Here is a 22,748-nt window from a genome sequence, read left to right on the forward strand (position 1 = left end):
CCTGGGTCATGCCCTGATCTTCCAGCCACTGCCAGAGGTGCAGAGCGTCCTGGCATAGGGTCCACGGCCCCACCCACCCTGTTTGTCGCACTACACTCCCCCGGACAGAGGGGTGGAATGCCTTCAGTGCAAGCCGGATCGCCCGCAGATCCAGAAGGTTGATGTGGAGCCGGGACTCCGCCTCTCCCATGTGCCCCCCCCCCCCCCCCAGCCCTGGAGGGACGCGTCCGTCACAACTACGTGCTCCGGTTGGGGTAGGGAGAGGGATCTGCCGCTGACCCAATCGTGGTGCCTGAGCCACCACTGCAACTGTCTTGCAGTGCCCTCCGAGATCAAGACATGGTCGGACAAGTTGCCTGATGCTGGGCCCACTGAAATTTCAGGTCCCACTGCAGAGCCCGCATCCGCCACCTGGCGTGATGCACCAGAAGGATGCAGGAGGCCATCAGCCCCAGAAGCCGCAGCGTCAACCTGACCGAGATTCAGGATAAAAGCTGAAAGATCAGAATCAGAGCCTGAATATCCCGAACTCGCTGTTCGGGAGGATAAACCCGAAACTGCGCAGAGTCTAGAACCGATCCAGTGAAGAGGAGCTTCTGAGAGGGACACAGGTGCGACTTCGGCACATTGATGGAGAACCCCAGCAGGAGCAGGAGGTCGGCCGTAGGCTCGAGGTGGCTGACGACTGTCTGGGGCAAGCCCGCCTTCAACAACCAGTCGTCGAGGTAGGGGAAGACTGAAACCCCTAACCTGTGCAGATGAGCTGCGACCACCGCCATCACTTTCGTGAACACCCGTGGGGTGCTGGTAAGGCCAAAGGGGAGCACGGTAAACTGAAAGTGCTCGTGGCCCAGGAACGCGCTTGATTGCCCCCTTGGCCAAGAGGGCCTTAACTTCCTCTCCCAGAAGATTCAAGTGGCATGGCTGGAGGGGTCGCCTCGAAGGGGAGGGAGTAGCCCCTTCGGACGATTTGCAGCACCCAGCTGTGCGAAGTGATGGTGCACCAGTGAAGGAGGTGATGGCGAACCCTGCCCCCCACTGGCGTCACGTGGGCCTGAAAGCTCAGACTAGGAGGGCTTTGAGGCGGAAGCTGCGGGGTGGATGTGGACAGGCCTCGTCGTTGTCCCCGGGCAAAGCCACAGCAGTTACCACGTCCGCTACCGCGTTGGATGTTAGTCTGCGGCCCATGGCTGGCAGGACGTGTGGGGGCGCCCCTTCCTTGGCCACAAAAGGAGCGAAAGGCAGCAGGTTGCTGGTGTGGGGCAGACAGGCCCAAGGACTTGGCCGTAGCCCTGAAGTCCTTAAAGCGCTCAAGCGCACTGTCTGCCTTGTCGCCAAAGAGGCGACGGCCATCAAACGGCATGTCCATAATGGTGTTTTGGACATCCGCCGAAAAGTTGGCGGACCTCAGCCAGGCGTGGCGACGAATCGCCACTGTCGTTGCCATCGCTCTGCCGAGCGAGTCCGTTGTATCCAGCCCACATCGGATGGAATACCGTGCCGCATCTCGACCCTCAGCAAGGGCTTGGGCGAGTGTAGTCTGGGCCTCCTCCGGACATTGCAGCAGCCAGAGGCGGCTCGTAATGCCGACGAGTAGTGGGGCGGACATTACGAGCCACCACAGCTTTTTTCAGTGCCCTTCTTTCTTTTATATCACAAACGTGGTTAAGCAATTTGCAAATTTTTACGTATAAAACTAAAGTAAGAAACACGGTAAACCAGAAGGTATTCACGGATTGAGTAAACTGTAAAAATAATCAAAAGCCTGGACAACTGATCGTTTCTGCCAGGAAAATGGGATTCACATGTAACCAGAATCATACTGAATTTGAATATCAACCTGAGAATAAAGCTGGAGGAAATCAATGCTTTCGAAGAAATTCTTAAAAAGCTACAATTATGATTATCAATACCGTGCAGCCGCTCACAACAGATATACCAGCGCATTTGCTTCATTGTGAATTGCTCAGTCAGGACAACAGCACATACATTCATGGATCGCGGCTGGCATTGCGCGGGGGGCTGAATAAGGGTCGCCGCGGAGGGTATGGGGGGAGGCGGGAAGGGTTTAAGGGAAAAATATATATAAAATAATTTAACTTACCGTCCTGCTTTTCCCGAGACTCCCGACTTCCGCCGTCCTTTTTCTTTGAATTCTGCAGCTCGTCACCAGGAAGGCTGCAGGCAGCCTCCATCCCCTCCACCAATCACAATGCTGCAATGACAGCGTTGTGATTGGGCAAGCCGCTGCCCCACACGCATCATTTTCTCTCTGTATGCTGCAGCATACAGAGAGAACAGGGAGAGTGGGTGGTGTTTCTCGAGGGAGTGGGGGGGGAGAGGGCTTGCCCACTGTTCTTCCTACTGACTGTTTGGGCGGCCTCAGGCTGCTCAAACAGTCAGTATTAACAAGAGTGGGCAAGCCACTCCCCCCTGCCCTCGAGAAAACACCGCCCACCCCCAACCAGGAACTTCAGCTTTCTCGCTGTGCGAGAAGGCAGAAACATAAATGGTAGTTTTTACCATTTATGTTTCTGCCTTCTCGTACGGTGAGAAATCAGAGCGGCGGTGCCCAAACGCCCGTATAGATGAGCCACCACTGGTGGCAGCACGTCCGCGTCCCACAGAGAGTGGGAATAACGGCCCAAGAGTCACGCGGTGTTAACTTACTGCAACCCCAAACTCAGTGGGGAGAACATCTTCTTACCATACTGTTCGTACCGCTTGGATTCCCGGTCGGGGGGGAGCCGTCAGGAATGCGGTCTGGGAATTAGAGGCCTGTATAACCAGGCTCTCGGGGGTGGGGGGGGGGGACAGGAAGCAAGTGTCGCCCGGAGCCGGGCGGTGGTGTCTGGCCACGTTCCTATCTACAGGGGAATCTGTAGCAGGCCTGGACCAAGTGCCCAGAAGAACGTCAGACAAGGCCTCATTAAACGGCAACAGAGGCTCCGAAGAGCTTGTTTGCGGTTTAAGGACCGCAGTGAGGAGGTTAGTCGTCACGGCCGCGACGGGGAGCTCAAGAGCCAAGGCCTTTCACCGCCCGTCTCAACACCATACTATAGGCAGCCCCTTCCTCCGTAGCCACGGTAGGAGGGGAGACAAAACCAGTGTCCGGCGAAGTGTCCAGACCACTGGCATCCCTTAGCTCACCTGCCCAGACCTGATAAGACTGGCACTCACGCGCCAGAGGGTCCTCAGACCCCTCCCAATCCGCCTCGCCACCCATCTCCTGATACGCAGGGTCAAATAATGGGGCCGGGTAATGGAAGTGAAAGTCTCCCATCGGCATTGAGAGCGGCGTCGAGCGGTGCCGCTCCGGATAGAGAGGAGGACAGGGCACGTCGTCGTCCTGGGACGGCGCTGGTGGCGACACCCTGGGGGCCTGCGCCGGCGACGTCGTAAGGGCGACCGGCGACGACCCGGATCCAGCGGGGCCCTGCGGTGTCGAGACCGAAGTCGCCGACGGCGCCGGGGCCGAAGCACCCGACGGCAACGGGCCGAAGCACCCGGCCCGCTTGGGCTCCCACTTAGGGCCGCTTTGCTTGAAGGCGCTGCGAAACCCGACGGAGGAGTGAGCGACCTCATGGCCGTGAGGAAGCCATCGACCTCCTCCAGCGTCGCATTCTCCTCAGGGACCGGCAGGTATTGAGCAGGCCGCGACACCTGCGGCTCCGGCGGAGCCGTGTCGCCTGAACCCCCGGCTGCGTCGCGCGAGCGTCGAGGGGGTGGAGGGAGTCAGAAGAGCGATGTTGCCTCTTCGACTTCTTGTGCCTTTTACCTGAGGACTTGGAGCCCGAGGAGTGGTGTCGACTCCCAGAGCTGTGATGACTCCGGCCTCGCAACCGGTCCCTCGACCTCCTTCTGGACCGGGACCTCGAACGGCGCGGGGCCGACTGCCAGAGCTAGAGGCGCTTGCGGGACCGCTCCCGCCTAGCCTTCGACGTCAAGACCCGGCAGTCGGGGCACGACTTGTCATCGTGGTCGGGCCCCAGGCAATGTAGACACTGGAGATGAGGGTCGGTAACCGACATCAGTTGGTTGCAGTCGACGTAGGGTTTGAACCCTGGCATCCTTACCGGCACCGTCGGAGTCGTTCAACTTCAAAAAGTGATAACAAACTATCGAAAAAGGTTAGTAAAAAAATGACTACGGGTACCACTTTTTCCGGATCGGCGCTTGCTGGCACAGAAAAAAGAAGAACTGATGTCAGCGCACGAGGGCGGCGTCTAAGTACTCCGTCGACGTCATCCAGGCGCCAACGACGCAGACAACGGACGCAGAGCCGCAGACGACGCCTACCGACGTGCAAGGGTACTGCTACGCAAAAGTTTCCGGATCCAATCTGACGCCTGGGGATATTCTAAGGTAAAGAATCCAATACTAACCTGTTTCTTTTAGATTTTAGAATTCAGGGGCACCCTGAACCTTCCTTCCTCAGATCCCGATTTCGAAACAAGAAGAAGAACAAGAAGAAGGACGACCTGCCGTGCAGCTGCTAACAAAAGGACTACAACAACTGACTTGGCCCCAGCCCTACCGGCCTGTTGATCCGTGAACCTGCTCCTGCTAAATCCCGGCGTCTCCTGCGGACAACAACCTAGAAAACCCCGGAGGACCTGCCTGCCTTGCTCATCTAAAGACTGGGAATCCCATGAGCAGTAGTTCTGCTCAAACCAGCAACACCCCTGGTTCCAGCCAAGAACCGCGACTCCAGCACACTCTGCACCCGCCGAGCCCGGCCTGTGCCTGAGTGGACAAAGACCCCGAGGACGTCCTCCCCGGTGATTGTGACCTGAAATCCAGTGCCCAAGGACCCTCCTCGACGACCCAGACGATGCCTTCAGCCTCACAACCAGGGACCCCTCCGACCGCGACCAGCAGAGGGTAAGATTTCCTGAAGTCAAAAGACAACCCTGCACCCGGTGCCCCACAGCCTTCTGTGCCCAACTCCAGGGTGCCTACCTATCCTCCAAGATCCTAACTTACCTCTCGAAGTGTTGGTCGCTCCTGAAGAATCTCCGTCCCCGAGCCTGCAGCCTTTGTTCATCTTCCAAGTTCTCCATTGAATAACATTGAGCGCTCGACGTCTCAAAAGCACCCTGCACCCAGCCTTCCTAGTACCCCTGGCAGTGCAACCTTAGTCCTAACCTACTTCCCCATTTGCCCTGAGCAAGTGACCAGAAGCCCAGCTCTACCACTGCGCGGCCTGCTTGCCAGCCGCCATCAACCACCGCCATCAATCAACCGCCCATGGGCTATCATTGGGCCTAACTCTCTCTGCACCTGGCTGCCCCTGTGCCGCTGAGGGTGTACCAACCGTACCTACCTGACCCAGGGAGACCCCTTAGTCTATGCCCAGAACCTTAACTCTACCAGTCGAGTACTTACCCTAAAGCCGATAACTCACTTTTCTTTCATAGGTAACATTGACTGATTTCACTCGGAAAGTGTGGAGTTTTGAAACTTTAAAATATTCATCTAAAATCAGCGCAACAATGAATTCCGATTTACTCACCTATTATCAGGAGAGGACCCAGTGCTGCATCTTTTAGCCCAGCACTGACCCTGAAAAGTAATTTTAACCGTACTTACCAGTAACTTGAATTTCCTTCCATAGGAATCCATTGTCAGCTTTTCACCAGGAAAGTTTCTAAGTGTCGATTTTCAAAAACTACAAATATTCCTTAAAAATCGCCTGTATGACTTAAACTCATTCTTTCAATTGTTTACAGGTGATACACCAGTGCTGGATCCAGGATTCAAGACGGAGTAAGAAAAAGTAATGAGAACATTACTAACCTGCTAAGTTAATTTCCTCTCATAGGATAACATTGGTGATTTCATGACAAAAAGTTCCAGTCCTGTGGTTAGAAAAGTAATCTACAAAGTAATTAATTGCATTTAACAGAACATTCCCATGGAGCTCAATATTGCATTGTGTTTGAAATTGTGTTGCCTATTGCAACAACTGTAACTATTGTAATCAAAAAGTCGATTGCCTATTTGAAAAATATTTAACTAAAGTATCTCATTTTGAGAACGTATATTTTGATACCTTGTTGGTTCTAAAACAAAACAACTATATATTTTTATACAAACAATTGGCCCAGAGTTCAGTTCTTGAGTGTGTGAGACCATTTGCTGACTGAGTGTGTACAAAAAATGCTTTACACTGTCCTCTGATACTGCCTTACTGCTCGACCAAGCTACCACTTTAGAGAGTAAGGTTATATCTAACTTTAGCCTCTTCCAAACCTCTGGGGACTGTGGACTCTATACACACTGTACCTTACTTTGGTCCAGTATATACAGAGCCACTTACAGACAGTTATTGGTAAAACAAATAAACATTAAGTATGCAGCTCCTCACTCCATTTTAGTTGGTGGTTAACCATGTTCACAGGCAAATGAGAGGATAACACAAAATTGAGAAGAGAACATGGGCGAGAATAGGTCAGGTTCCTGAGTATATGGCAACATCAGTAAAGCTCTTGTTCAAGGCAAATGATTGCAGGAGGTAGCTGCAGGCTAATATATGTTGTCTGTGTGCTTTTTGTAATTAGTTAAAAATGTAATTGCCTCAAAAGGAAGGTAATGATGACAAGCAGCGGTGACTCATCATTTAAGGCCAAGCTTTCCAGAATGGGATTGTGATATGCCTTATTCTTATTTTCTTTTTTAAAGAATTATCTTGCTATATGTTTCAGAGTCTGAGAAAAGTCACATTATAGATTACTGAAAGAACAAGGTGCCTTTTTGTAATTACCAAATACAGGAGTGTGGTATATGTTACAGAAGGAGTTAAAGTATCATAGGGCTTTTGTGTTATTCAGTTGCTTTTATATGCATTCCTCACATTTCCCATGGAAAAGACATTCAAGCAGATGTGCAAATGAGGCACATAGGTGGGAATAAAAATAGGACCTTTATTTTCAGCTTATCGATATTTAGTGAAATCCAGAAATGGAACTGCTTTCAACTTTTCAACTTAGCACAACACCAAGTGTTCTCCAAGGAATGATAAGGAGTGCACTGTTGAATAAGTCACTTACCTTTTGGTAACTCTCTTTTCTGCAGGATACCCTAACTGCAGATTTCTCACATTGTCAATCTTTCCAGATGCAAGACTGGATCCACAAAACTACTCTGCAATAGCTCTATTTACCTCTGACGCGACTCCACCTACCTATGAATGTGTCGACACATACACGCATTTAGATGCCACCCTGGTGCACTGGCATCAATGTAATCATGGACTTTTCCAAACTCAGACGTGTAGCTCCCTCAGCAGAGCAGCAAAAATGACAACGTGCAATCTAACTTTATGCCTTGTTTACAGTTAAAAGACCAATTCACAGGATGGACAAGAGGTGGCAGGCAGTGAACAACAAGTTACTTACCTTCGGTAACGCCTGATTTGGTAGAGACTATCTACCCATAGATTTCTCAACATAGATTTATCCCTAGGCGTCAGACTTGAACTTTATGAGCAGTGCCCTTGCGTACCTGTAGATGGCATAGTCGGACGCACCGGCAGTGAAGTGCGCGATGCCCTTATAGGCGCCATCCCAGTGCGCTGACTTCAGTTTCTTTTCCGGACTTTCAATACCAGGAGTGAGGAGCCACAAAGAACACTACTAGTAGTGAAGAAAACTAGGGTCCTGAAAGAGGTAGAAACCCATCCCATAGAAATCTGTTCACAGGGTGGAGAGGATGGGTGGGCAGGTAAGGAATCTGCGGCTAGATATAGTCTCAACCAGATAAGGCGTTACCAAAGGTAAGTAACTTGTTCATCTGATAGAGACTTCAAGCCACAGATTCTTTACCTTGGACTAGATACCCAAGCAATACCTCCCGGGAGTTGGGCCTGCGAAACAGTTTCACACTAAAAAGTACTGCAGTACCGAAGAAGCAAAGTGCCCTTCCCGACGGACCTGACTGTCCAGGCAGTAATGTTTCATGAATGTTTGTAGAGAAAACCATGTTACTACCTGGCAGATGTCCAGGAGCAGAACTCTGCGGGCTTACGCAGTGGTAGCAGCCTTAGCTCTGGTGGTATGAGCATGCAAGATCTCGAGGGGACTGCTTCTTGGTCATTGCGTAGCAGCTCTTAATGCAGAGCATGTTCCATTGGGAGAAGGTCAGTTTCTGAACAGGTTTCTCGTTCTTCGCTCTGACATACCCCACTTAGAGTTGGTCATCCACCGGGGAGCTCTTTTGTGCGGTCAACGTAGAATGACAACGCTCTTTTTAGGTCCAGTTAGTGGAGTCACTCCTCTTCCTTAGATGGATGTGGCGGAGCGTAGAAGGCAGGATGATGAACTTGCTTACATGAAAGGAAGTGACAACTTTTGGCAGGAAGGAAGCTCTAGTGTGAAGAACCAGCTTGCCTGGGAAGATGATCAAGTACAGAGGCTCAGATGACAAAGCATGAAGCTCACTGACCCTTTGGGCAGATGTTATTGCCACGAGGAAGGCAGTCTTAATGGTAAGGAGCTTGAAAGGACAGTTGTGCAGTGGCTCAAAAGAAGTGCAAATCAAGAGGGCGTGACCTGAAGCATGGCTGTGTAAGCTGCATTTCCAGTGAGCTCCCGCCAGAGCACTAAATCCGTCAGAAATCCTGCCAGCCTGAAAGCGTGCAGATGCAGCCCGGACGGCCCTCCAAGCTGGCTGTGTGCCGCTGGCCAAAACCGAAAGCCCCAGAGCTGTGAACCTGCTAGGGTACTCAAAAATGCAGCGGAGATGAACTGACGAAGCTCTCCAAGGTGGCGCCCTGTCTGGCCTTACCTTCTTTGGAGCTCCTAAGTCGACTGTCCCTCCACGGGGAGAGTGGTCTAGACGTGGTTGGGATCACCCACTGGAGGAAGCAGGGCCCAAGAGACCGTTGGTGCGTCTGGGGAGGAGAACTGCCCGGGCCCCAGTACACAAGTAAGGGATGATTATGTGCTGGCTTTTGACAGCAGCCCAAGCCAAATGTACTGCAGATATAAGTGACTGGTCGCTGCTCAAGTGGCTCAGACAGACTGTCCTGGCCTGCAAGCAGAAAAGGACTTTGGGCAAGGGTCCGGTTAGAGAATAGATATCCCCCAGACACTTTCCCATTTCCTTCCCCCTGCGCCCAGCGTGAACGAAGCCGTCAGACGACGTGGGGGGAACCAGGAGGATTACAGCAGCAGGGGCTACACATGCATAACACACGCCCCTAGCCAGAGGCGGAAAATTATTTTTTGAATTACACTCTTGGTTTAAATGTTCCGTGAAATTTCACGGGATGGACACACCTCCCCTTCTTCTCCGGCGAGTAGCTGTTTCGCTAGGATGAGGGGGATTAATGCTGGGGGGATAGCGGGGGGAGGGGTGTTGGTTGGATGGGAGATATGTTACAGTTGAGTTTTTCTGTTAATTGTTGCCAGTCGTATGGGTAACTAAGGGATGGAGTCCCCACAGGATACACAGAGTTGCTAAGAGCCAATCCCACCTAAATGGTGTAAGGGATCAATCATATCCCATGGCCGCATATACCTTAGCTCAGACTCAAGATTTTACATTGTTGAAGTGTTACGTCAATGGCCTGGGTTACAAAATTAAGACTGGTGATGCAACTGATCAAGAGGCTACACCTAGACATAGTAATGCTTCAAGTGACACATTTGCAGGGTACACTGTGTAGATTTCTTGGCCGGGGCGCCTACACGGTGTTGGTGCATGCAGGCTACTCTACTGGGTCAAGGGGAGTGGCCAGACTGATTAAGAGATCTCCCAGTTTAGGACAACACGTTTTTGGCAAGATCGCATGGACAGATATGTCGGGGCAATGGGGCAGGAGAGATATGACCCTAATATGCGCATATGCTCCGCCCAGACTTCAGGCGCCCACCCTGAGTAAATTATAGACATTCTGCTTGAGAAGGCTTCAATCCTTCATTTCATTGGGGGTGACTTCAATGACGTAATGACTTCACTGCTCGACAGTTCTGTGGGTGATGGAGGTTTATTGGCCATCACCCCTTTGTCACGATTTGCTAGTACCCTCGGGTTGGTTGACTTGTGGCGAAACAAACATCCCCAAGATAGGCAGTTTCCTACTATTCTGGTGCACAGAAAGTGTACTCCAGGCTAAACTACGTCTTTGTTTCCGGGAATTAAATAGATGAGAGAAGACAGGCTGATTATTTGGCAAGGGGTCTTCCTGACCACTCTCCCCTCGTGGTGAGAATAGGAACCCGGGGTCATGACCGGGTGGTGCCTCAATGCTTGGGACTTACGAGATGGTAAGGTGTTGAGGGGAATACGGGTGGACACAGGAATATACTTTCATAAGAATGAGAATTCGGTCCCTTCTGGGGTGACGGTGTGGGAGGCCTACAAGACAGTGCTGCGAAATAGGGCCAAAACCCACATTGCATGGGAAAAGAAAGAAAGGGCGAAATCACGTATGGGAAAAGAAAGGGCGAAATCACTGGAAGAATTGAACAACAGATACTATGCCTTGAAAGACGGGCAATCCACGATAATGATCCCAAGCTAGCCCGGCAACTCGACACCCTGAGATGGAAATATATGGGCATGTGGCCATGGATAACGCCAGGAAGTAGAGACTGGTGATGCTCCAATGCTTTTATGAGGATGGAAACAAGGCAGGGAAATTGCTCGCCTGGATTTGTAAGAAGGAACAGGCCGGGTATGTATAGGACATTATAGACAGTCATGATGTCACCCACACTACAGACATTCACATCGCTAAGGCTTCGCAGATTACTACTGATAATTCTATACAGCCTGCCCCTAAGCTCAAATACTGAGATAGAAAATTACCTGATCCCAGTGCTGGCAAATGAAGAAGCATGAGAGTTAGATGCTGACCTGACTGACAGAAATGTACGAGTTACTTACCTTCGGTAACGATGTATCTGGTAGATTCCTTAACTTAGAATTATCCCCAGGCTTAAGACTGGATCCGGAAAATTTTCTTTGGCACAGCATCTCTGCGTGCCGGTGGGACAGTACCACGCGACTCCGCCCTGACGTCGTCCACGGACGTGACGTCAGCAAGCCCCACCCCGGCGCGCCAATGTCAGTTTTCTTAGGAGAACTTTTCCGCGCCACAACGCAGAGCCATCACAAACAAAAACTGTGAGAATATAGGAACAGTGTGTGAAAAAATCTGATAAACAAATGGTGAGGAACAGCACCATTCGGGAGAGTGCCGGGCACTGTGGCACCTAAAGTCATAGAAGGGAAGAGCAGAGCACAGCTACTGCGAAGCAACCCTGCAAGCAAATAAGACATCCTCACTGAGGGCAGAAAGTATGTGAAAAATGTCACAGCAGACAAAGGGGCCTGCAATCACAGTTCATGAACAGTGAAGGACAACAAGGCCAGAACAGAAGAGTAACGACAATTTACCCCAAGACAACCCCAGCAAGGAGAGGCGCATCCCCTGTAAGAGCTAAGGGCCGAAGCACAGACAAGAGACCCCAACTCAGAGGACTACAGAGGAGACCTAAATTTCAAGCAATGAAAATGGGAAAGAGCGTGAGTAGGCCCCACATTGGAAGACCAGGGTGCGAGGACGAAGAAGTACCCAGGAACCCACCAACCAATCACCAGAAAGGAAGGAGTGAATCAAACAAACAGAACAAAGCATCCCACTAGGGAGGAAGTGAAAGAGGGCACTCGCATAAGGAAAAACCACCCGGAGGCAGACGAGTGCAGAAGACCAAACTGAAGGTCCTCGCAGACCGGGGAGGAAGGGCGGGTCGTGAAGGAATCTGCGGCTAGAATCGTCTCTACCAGATACATCGTTACCAAAGGTAAGTACTCGTACATCTGATAGAGACCACTTGCCGCAGATTCCTTAACGAACCCAGAAGAGTGGAGGACCTGCGAGAGAGCCTCTCCGTAGGAAGAAACACAGGGTCCCAGAAGGGGATGTGTAATGGGGACAAGAAGGGCGGCCCAGCCCCCACCAAGCAGAAGGAAGGAAGGACGAGGCGAAGGGAGGCCAAGACACCCCAAGCCCAGCCAAGGTCCCAGGGACATCCACCAGAAAGCTCCGGAGGGACAGACAATGGCAGAGGAGTACTGAGGAAGAGAGAATCACCCCAAGGCTCCAGGAGAAGAGGTAGAAATGGAGGTAAAGCCCCCCACAGGAAAACACGCACAGTGAAGGGGACAGCTCAATCAGCCACAGCCTTGAGTCAGTGAACAAGGCAGAAACGGCTCCAGAGTCAAGAAAGGCAGGCATGAGAAGAAAGACTTAGTCTAGCAAGGCTCCAGCAGAACAAGAGGCAGGAACACAAGGGCCCATGCCAAGGCCCCCAGCCGTGGACCAGAAAGAGCAGGCGGGCGCAGCAGGCAAGCACCATGAAACCGAGCGCCCAGACCAAGCCGATCGCAAGACGAAGGCAAAGGCCAGGGAAATCCCGAACAACCCCTAAAAGGAGACCGTTCCAGACATAAACTGACCACCGAAAAGAAGTGGGACCAACCAGAAGAGAAGAGGAGAAATATCTAGGACGGACTAAGGTCGTCAGCCAGAACACAGGAAAATAGCAGTAATCTTATCACCCCTGGAACACCAGACTGAGGACCAGGCCGAAATACTGGACAAAAAAAGGGCGGAAACACCACAGCACAAAGCCGCACACGGCATGCCAAAGCTGGTCCAGTGATGCAGCAGGTACTGATATTGATAGAACCTGGAGCAGTGCAAGCTACGCCCAGACAAGATCAAAGAAACCGCACAAGCTGTATACAGCTATGCCTGGAAAGGCGAGAAACACGCAAAATGGAGTCCACACCCTCCCAGCGTAGGACAGAGCCATACAATAGCTACAAGTACCCCATTAGGGTATGACATGTCCCAAAGAAAACATGGGAACCACTCTTAGGGGAAAAATCCTGCATCAGAGAGCAAGAACATAAGACATGCGGTAGGTACCACAGACGGCTTAGCAATCAGCCAAAAAATACACACTTGCCAAAAGGGCTGAACCAGCAGCCAACAGAGGAGAAGGGCCAACCAAGGGACCCCGAAGGCACGTCAAGCCACACAGAACATATAAACGGGCCACTCAAAACATCAAATTCCAGGAAGCAGGTGGGATAACGCCTCCCATCAAGCCCCGAGGTTCTACAGCAAGCCTTCGGAGGGGGAGGAGGACGGAGCCCCGCAAGGAGACACTGAATGGCTGCGTCCGCATGAGTGTTAAACAAAAGGACCCCATCAAAGGGCAAGTCAACCAGAAGCTCCCTAATATATTCTCAGGAAAAACAGCATCCCACAGCCAAGCATGGCGATGGAGAGCCAAAGAACTGGCCATAGCCTGGCCGAGAGCATCAGCAACATCCAAGGCCGCATGGAGAATAAACGCGGCCATCTCTCGATCAGCACGGGCACATGAAAGACATGAGAAAGAAGGGACTCCACAGAATCCCACAGGCTAGAGGCAGCCCTGGTCAACACACAAAGAGTGTTGAGTGCCTGCAAAGCAGCACTGGATGAAGCGAAGATGTTACGCCCCCATGAATCCAACCACCGGCCCACATGAGACAGAGGAAACAACACCACAGCCAAGGACAGAAAAGCAGACCACAGAAGACAGCCCTGAGTAGAAGGATGGAAGGAAAGGCAGACTGGGTCGTGCGGAGCAGGACGGTGGCGATGCAGGAGCGGCTGAGGCACCAGATCACCAGTGGCAGGACGCCCCCAAGCCCCCAAAAGAGAGTTGTGGAGCGACCCTTTGAAAGGAAGGAACAGCTCCCGTCCACCAGAGCCCTGGTGGAGAACTTCCAAGAGATTATCCATAGGGAGTGATGTGACGGGGTCACCCATTCGCAAAATGCCAGCGGCCGTGGAAATAGCTCGAACAAAGGCAACACTGGCCTCCGTAGGGCGCCGCTGGGGAAAAAGCAACTCCTCCGAGGGCAACGGCTGCAAACTGAGCTGTCCGTCCGGCCCCAAGTCCAGCTAGAGGGGGAAGCTGCTAGCCCCTGAATGGTCGGGTATGCACGGACAAGTGGGATACTTGAGGGCCCCTGGGGAAGGCGGAGAAGCCGGTGGAGGTGCGGAAAAGAGGGTCCAAAGATTGAGGCTGCGGGGACGAGCAAGGAGCCCTCCCTTGAAGACGCCGGTCAAAAAGCAACAATGTGGCGCCCTGTCTCAGGAGAGTAAGAGAACAGGAGATGACAACCTTCCGGAGACGAAGAAACCTCCAGAGATGAATCATGGACCCGAAGCCTGCACGGTGCCGTGGAGTCCGCCACAGGCGCCGGCTCGGGGTCGGAGTGGACATTGGCGGCGCCGAGTCGACCTCCACCACCACGTGGTCCCTAGGAGAATGGGGCGGGGTCCGAGCAGGTTCAGCTAAGGAACGGCACCGGCTCGACCGCACACGGCGCAGCCACCCTCGTAGATGGCCGAGAGGGACTCAGGAAAGCACCCCAGGCCCCTGCTTCGACCAGCGGCACCGCCAGGGCCAGGGAGGAAAGCTTTCGGGGCTGGCCCGGCCCCTGGCGAGGCAGCCGCCCACTCAGAGGGCCGAGGGGAACTCGGGGACAAGCCCAGAGTCCTGACGACCTCCTGCGACGCCACAGGGAGTCCCGAAGGAATTTGGGGCGAGGCATGGACGCCGTGGGCCGAAGATGGGAGCCCCGCAGGACTGCGCCCCAACACCACTCTCCTACAACCTGAAGCCGAACCTGCCGGGGTCGAAGCTGCTGGCGACTGCACGGAAGGCCCACGCGAGGCAAGGGATCCGCAGGAGTCTCAGGAGGAAGAGGAGCCAAAGAAGCCTGTAGAGCTGCAGAGTAGGCTTTCATTTGGGCCCTAGTCGCCCGACGCCGGGAAACGGAGGGTAGGGTGGCGACTGGCGGGGGCGCACATCTCGAGGGGAACCCAAATCCTCTGCCGAACCAGGACAAGGCCTCGGACACAAGCTGCAGGACCTACCAGCTGGCGAGCGACTCCCTTGGGGCCATGGCGCAGGGCGATGCCGCAGACGCAATCGGTGGTTCCTGGCTTCCGAGGTAGGGGAAGGACACTGGGACAAACAGACCTGGACAAGCGGGCCAACAGCAATTCCATCCGGCACTCCCGCCGGGACTTCGTTTTGAGGTGCTGACAAGTTTCGTAGGCTGTAGAGTCATGGTGCTCCCCAAACACCACACACAGATAGGGTGAGGGTCCGTCGCCGACATCTGGCGTGCACAATCAGTACATGTCTTGAAGCCCGAACGCATTCGCACACTGTTCCTAAAAGCAAAGCGTGAAAAGGAGGCCGGAAAACAGGCCAGGACACGATCCGGATCAGCGTTGCACGCGGAAAAGAGAAAAAACTGACGTTGGCGGGTGGGGCTTATGTGACCTTGCTGACGTCACGCCTACGGACGACGTCAGGGTGGTCACGTGGCACTGCCCCCCTGACGCGCAGAGATGCTGTGGCAAAGAAAATTTTCCGGATCCAGTCTTACACCTGGGGATAATTCTACGTTAAGGAATCTGCGGCTAGTAGTCTCTATCAGATACAGGAGGCAGTGGCGAAACTGGGACACAGGATGGCCCCCAGGTCTAGAGGGCTACCACCAGAATTATATAAGGAAAATGCTACTTACCAGTATGCATCTGTTCTTGGCATATAGAGCTGCAGAGTCGCACACTATACATTAGATCGCCACCTGGTGTTGGGCTCGGATGATTGCAGGTTGTTGTCTTCTTGTAGAAGTCTTTGTAGTCACGATATAGGTGACTCCTCCCTTGGACAATACTGCGCATGGGCATCGGCTCCCTCCTTAGATTTTTTTTCGCCATGATGGGAAATGATGGAGTTATTAGAGATACAGTAAGAAAAAAAGGATGTCAATGCGTGTGCATCTAAGTAAGATGAGAACTGGAATGGATAAAAGTCAGGGGAGGTGGGAGGGCGTGTATGACTCTGCAGCTCTACATGCCAAGAACAGATGCATTATGGTAAGTAGCATTTTCCGTTGGAGGCATATGAGCTGCAGATCTTACACTATGCATCGATTGTGGATTGTGGAGAAGTGTGGCTCAATGATTAGAGCGGCAGACCCTGATGCAGAGGTCTAGCCCGGGACCAAGGTTCAATTCCCCGCCTCGGCGGGTCTTGGGCTCAAAAATTCCACGGACCTGATAATTCTCGCCTCGGTGCCTATTCCAATCATGGAGTCCCACTCTGCAACTCTGGGCAATAGCTTGCCACAACGACCCCCACAACGCTAAGGATGCCTGGCCTCCACCTTGGGGGTGCCCAGGAGTGGACGCCTCACAGGGAAAGCCAGGATGGGTTCCACAGCGGTATTCGTACAAGCGCCTTGAGACCCTTGCGGGTGAGTAGTGCGCTATACAAGTATCAATTTACATTTACATTTTGCAGCAGTGTCTCCCCTAGCGGTGGTTGCTTGCATCCATTGCAGTAGTCTGAAATAGTGTTCTAAGGACAGCCTGACCTACTGCAGCTTGCTGCTTGGCTTGCACGCCAACACAATAGTGTTTAGTGAAGGTAGACCACGTAGCTGCTTTACATATGTCCTCCAGTGGTATATTTCCTAAGAAAGCCGTAGAGGCTCCTAGTTTGTGAGTGGAGTGTGCTCTAGGAGGAACTGTTAGTGTGAGTTTAGCTTTTTGATAGCATATTTGTATACACTTTACAATCCACCTGGCAATCCCACCTTTGGAGATATGGTTGCCTTGGTGTGGAGGAGAGAAAGATACAAACAATTGTTTTGTCTTTCCAATGGATTTAATTCTATCTATGTAGTATAGTAGAGCTCTTTTAACATCTAACGTGTGCAAGGCCCTTTCTGTTACAAAGTCTGGGTTTTGGAAAAACACAGGTAACTCAACTGATTGGTTTAGGTGAAAAGGTGAGATAACCTTTGGTAGAAATGTTGGATTAGATCTGAGAACCACTTTATTGGGATGTATTTGAAAAAACGGTTCATGTATAGTGAACGCTTGTATTTCACTTACTCTTCTGAGAGAGGTGATGGCAACAAGGAAAGCAGTTTTCCATGTTAGAAATTGCAGTTCGCATTTATGCAGAGGCTCAAAAGGGGGTCCCATGTGTCTCGTAAGGACAAGATTTAGGTTCCATGCTGAGAAGGTGGGGATTATTCTCTTTAATCCTTCCATGAATGCTTTGATTGCAGGTACCCTAAAAGCGACAGATGTTGCCTGTTTTGTAAATAGGCTGCAATTGCTGCAAGATGTAGGCGTATGGAAGAGTATGCCAAATTAGACCTTTGTAGATTTAAAAGGTAACAAATGATATTCTGGATGGAGGGAGGCATCCAGTGGATCAATGTGATTATGTTTGCAATAAATTGCAAATCTTTTCCATTTAGCGGCATAACACGCTCTGGTAGTAGGTCTTCTGGCCTCTTTAATGATATTCATGCAGTCTTGTGGTAGGCTGAGATAACCAAACTCTAAGAATTCAGGAGCTAGATCGCCAAATTCAGTTGGTTTGGGTCTGGGTGACTGATTTCTCCACGGTTCTGTGTTAACAGCGAGGGTGTGAGCTGTAACTTCTGATGTGGAACCAGGGAGAGGTCTAGTAGTGTGGTGAACCACGGCTGGCGTGCCCACGTGGGAGCTACTAGTATGAGCTTGAGAGACTGTTGTTTGACCTTGCGCACCACTAGTGGAATGAGGGGGAGAGGCGGAAAAGCGTATGCAAATCTGCCTGACCAGTTCATCCATATTGCATTGCCCTTGGACCGTGGGTGTGGAAACCTGGCAGTGAAGGTTGGGCATTTTGCATTTTCGTGGCTGGCAAACAGGTCTATGTGTGGGTGCCCCCACTGTTGGAAGAATGGCTGAAGAACTTGTGGATGTAGCTCCCATTCGTGAATCTGTTGTGACTGCCAACTTAACAGATCCGCTATCTGATTGTGAACCTCTGGAAGGTGCTCCGCTAACAGATATATGTTTTGAGGACTGGCCCATCTCCAAATGTTATGTGTGAGCTCGGACAGTTGCAGAGTGCCCCCCCCCCTGTTTTTGTATATAGTACATCGCTGTCATATTGTCCGTCCGGATTAAGACAGCTTTGTTCTGTACTTGAAGTTGAAAAGTTTTGAGTGCTAAGAATATCGCTAGCAGCTCTAGATGGTTGATATGGAACAGCTTTTGTTGGTTGTTCCATCGACCTTGAGTAGTATGGTGTAAGAGATGGGCTCCCCATCCTGTGAGGGATGCATCTGTTGTGAGCACTAGCTGTGGAACAGGCTCGAGGAATGGCCGTCCTTTTGTCAAGTTTTTGGTGTTCCACCATTGCAGATAGCGATGCGTACGGCTGTCTCCCAACACCAGGTCTGTGAGCTGACCTTGAGCCTGATTCCACTGTTGTGCCAGACATTCCGGTAATGGACGCATTTGCAGTCTTGTATGTGGTACTATGAAGATGCAGGATGCCATCATGCCGATTAACCTCATGAACACTCTTGCCTGGAGAGACTGCTGATGTTGGAAAGTGGAGACTAAGGCTTGAATGCTCTGTATCCCGGCTGGACTAGGATACGCTACAGCTGTAGACGTGTTTATGGTAGCCCCTAGATACTGATGCACGTGCGAAGGCTCTAGGTGCGACTTTGTGTAGTTGATCGTAAACCCTAAGTTGTGCAACAGTTGAATTGTCTTCTGAGTGTGTTGTACACATTGGTGGAATGACTTGGCGTTTATGAGCCAATCGTCCAGATAAGGGAAGACGTGTATCTGTTGTCTTCGGAGATGTGCTGCTCCTACTGCTAAACACTTTGTGAACACCCTTGGTGCTGTTGTGACACCAAACGGAAGGACTTTGAACTGATAGTGTTGTCCTTGTATTACAAACCGTAGGTACTTCCTGTGAGCAGGATGTATTGGGATGTGAAAATAGGTGTCTTTCAGGTCTAGTTTTGAAAGGAAATCGCCTTGTTGCAGTAGTGGGAGCACTTGTTGCAGAGTGATCATATGAAAATGATCTGATTGTATGTAATGGTTGAGGGGCCTGAGGTCGAGAATTGGTCTCAGTGTCCCGTCCTTTTAGGGAATTAGAAAATACAGCGAGTAAACCCCTGTTCCTTGTTCCTCTAATGGGACTAGTTGAATAGCATCTTTTTGTAGACGTGCTAGAACTTCTTGTTGAAGCAGAGTCAGGTGATCTGTTAGACATAGGACGCTGCCTGGGTGGTATATTTGGGGGGGTTGCTGTAAGTTCTAGGCAGTAGCCATGTTGGATAATCTGTCTCACCCACCTGTCCGTTGTGATGGAGTTCCAGACAGGCAGGAACTGTGTTAATCTGCCCCCCCCACAGGAGTGGAATGCTGTTGGGGGAACAGAGGGAAGTCACTGTTTAGTTGTGAAGGAAGAGCGATTGCTGTTGTTACCGCGTCCTCTTCCCTTGTTATTATTGCCCCTGTATCCTCCTCTAAAATACCCTTTGTTAGAGAATGTTTGAGTTTGCGTCTTGAAAGATCTTGCTCCAGTTTGTTTGGAGCCTCCTCTATAAAAGGAGCGACAAAAGAACCTCTAGTCTGTGTGGACTGTAGAGCTCCCATTGACTTTGCAGTGCCCGTGTCTTTCTTCATTTTTTCCAGTGTAGTGTCTACTTCTGGGCCAAATAATTGGTTTTGGTTGAAAGGCTGGTTCAAGATTGTGGTTTGCACCTCTTGTTTGACCCTGAAATGCGCAACCATGCATGTCTTCTGAGTATGACGCTAGTATTTACGGCTCTAGCAGCTGTGTCTGTGACATCTAGGGCACATTTTATTGAGTCATTCAAGATTAATTTGCCTTCTTGTATGAGCTCTGTTGCCTGATCTCTATATTGATCTGGAAGGTGTTGTAGTAGTGTCTCTAATTGGTCGTAATGAGCCCTGTCATAACGTGATAGAAGGGCTTGCGTATTGGCAATGCGCCATATATTTGTAGCTTGTGCCGCTATTCTTTTACCTGACGCATCAATAACTTTGGATTCCTTGTCAGGTGGGGGCGTCTCACCAGAAGTTTTCTTGCATTGGACACTACTAAGAGTCTAACGAAGGGTGTACTTTAATATAGGTTGGATCAGCTGGTGCAGGCCTAGATTTCTTTTCTATTCTTGGATTTAGTACCCTAGTGCGTACAGGATCTTTGATTACTTCTGGAGCATGCTTAATGACTCCCTTGATCATGGGAAGAATTTGAGTAGATCTATGTGATGGCTCAAATGTGTCTAGCAGAAAATCTTCTTCAATGTCATCAGAGTGCAATGTGACATTGTGGTAAAGAGCAGCTCTGTGTAAGAGGTGGTTAAAACCAATGGTGTCTTCTGGTGGAGAAGGCTTTGACGGGTATACCTATGGATCAGAAATATCAGGCACATTATGTGGTGGAAAAGTGTAGACATCCTCATCTAAAGGATATGTATTTGGGTCTACAATTGGATCCTCCCCACCACCTAAGTCATACTCCTCATCAGTCTGTGGTGAATGTGATGATGCAGGAGAGGGGACAGGAGAGATTTGAGGTGATATGTAAGGAGGGACAGGAGAGGAAGGAGGTACAGGAGAGGGAGGGTGCATAGGAGAAGTTGCACAGTCCTTCTTGGCAGGAACCACACATGGAGGTGGTGTTTCTGCTGGTCTCTTTTTATGAGGTATAGCACCTACATGTCCAGTCTTTGGGTTTACGTAGATCTTCTTTTGTTTAGGATCTGGTCTAAACAGTTCATCTTCCTCTACAACCTTCTTCGGCGTCAACTTTTTCGGTTCTGACAGAGGTTGTTTTTGGCGTTTTGCCTTGGGAGGTGTTACAGCGTCCTGTGGCAAAGTTTTCGGTGCCAAAGGTGTTGTTTTCGGCTTAGTAGGCGTGTCCAAGGACTTGGAAACCTCAGAATCAGGCTTTACGGGTGTTGGCACCGGAGCGGGAGTCTTTGGAGTGGAAGCAGGCCTCGTTGGCTTTGTGGCGTCGGGCGCTAGCTTTCCCGCCTTAGGTTTGGAAGCGGGCAGCTTCGGAGCCGGAGCTTCTTTCGGTGCCTGTACCTCTTTAGGCTTCGGCGTCGAAGGATCTTTTACTTTCGGTGCCGAAGGGTCTTTCGCTTTCGGTGCCGAAGGGTCTTTTGGCCTGTGTCGAAGGGTCTTTGTGTTTCGGTGCCGATGGAGGTGGTGGAATCGGCACGTGTCGCTTGCTCGATGCCGAAGCACCTGAAAGTGTAGTTGTTTTCCTCGGAGCCGAGCTCGAAGGCTGGGCTTTAGGAGGAAGTACTTGGTCTCGACTGGGCCCCTTGGGCGGAGCGCTGACCTTCGCCTTTGGCTTGGGCAGTGCATGTGGTGCAGGGGCAGAAGTACTCAAGGGTTGACGTGATGGAATCGAGTCGTCTGAGTCCTCTGCCTCTGATATGATCTGGAGATCAGGGGAATCCTCTTCCGGAACGAGCGGAACCTCGCGTCGAAGATATCCTCCGGTGCTGGGGCTGATCTCCTCATTTCGTGTCGACGGGCCCTCCGATCCCGATGGTCTTTTTCGATCGGAAGGATGCACAAGCTGTGCAGGTCGACTCGTCGTGATCCGGCGATAGACAGAGGTTGCAAACCTCGTGGTGATCGCTATGTGGAAATTTTGCTCGGCATACCGGGCATTTCTTGAACGGAGTTCTTTCCGTGTGGTGTAGGCCGCACGGCGTCGATAGGCCCAGCGTGCCCGCGTTGATGAACCGGAATCAAGTCGATGGCGTCGAAAGTTGTATTCGATGACGATATTAGTTATAGGAAGTTTTTGCGCTTCGAAGTTGCAGAAAAAGGTTTTCTAGCCGGAGTGGAGAAACTTTCATCCAAACCCATTGGCGGAAAAAAACAATCTAAGGATGGAGCCAATGCCCATGCGCAATATTGTCCAAGGGAGGAGTCACCTATATCGTGACTACAAAGACTTCTCCAAGAAGACAATAACCTGCAATCATCCGAGCCCAACACCAGGTAGCGATCTAATGCATAGTATACGATCTGCAGCTCATATGCCTCAAACACATTGTATAGATCTCCTGGGCCCCCACCTGCTACGTCTTTTCCACGATGCACATTTAAAAGACATCTTTCCCTCCGATCTACAGTTGGCAATTATAGTAGTAATACATAAAGACAGCAAACCACACGATAGATGCGACTTAGACCATCCTATCTCTCTATTGAACAATGAGGTAAACCTTTGCAGGACTCATAATTGGTAGGTGAAGGACCAGGACTCACCACACATTCTATCGCTAGATGCAGAAAAAGTGATAGACGCTGTACATTGGCCATTTCTAGAACGTACGCTGGCCAAATTCGTTATAAGCCCTAAATTCCGAAGCTGGGTAGCTCTACTATATAATATGCCCACTGCCATGGTTAGAGTAAATGGGTGGTATGTGCCGCCTTCCCTATAGGCCGGGGACAAGACAGGGATGCCCCCTTTCACTGCTTCACTGTGCGCTCACCATTGAGTCGCTTGCCTGCAGCATCCGGAAATAAGGGGTTTCAGGATAGCTCCTACTTACGAAGAGGCAGAAAAGATCTCCCTCTATGTCAATGATATTCTCCTCTATATAACAGACCCCGGGTCTACTATTCCTGTCCTATTCAAAATTATAGAGGAGTGTGGAAGTCACTCCAGGTACAGGATGAATTAGAACAAGTCCATGCTTTATTGCCCTGGCGAAACCCACTGCTGAAAGAGACCTTGCACCACCTGCAGAAGGAAATGCCATTCCTGATCTGCTCAGCA

General features: G+C 51.0%; 1 protein-coding gene across 11 annotated transcripts in view; it reads right to left on the reverse strand.

Moving 5' to 3' along the window:
* The window catches only part of LOC147732987 (protein 4.1-like), a 586,946-nt gene that overhangs the window by 103,243 nt on the left and 460,955 nt on the right, over positions 1-22,748 (reverse strand). The window lies entirely within an intron of this gene.

Source organism: Lissotriton vulgaris, chromosome 2_1 (genome assembly GCF_964263255.1).
Source record: "Lissotriton vulgaris chromosome 2_1, aLisVul1.2, whole genome shotgun sequence".
Lineage (NCBI taxonomy): Eukaryota > Metazoa > Chordata > Amphibia > Caudata > Salamandridae > Lissotriton > Lissotriton vulgaris.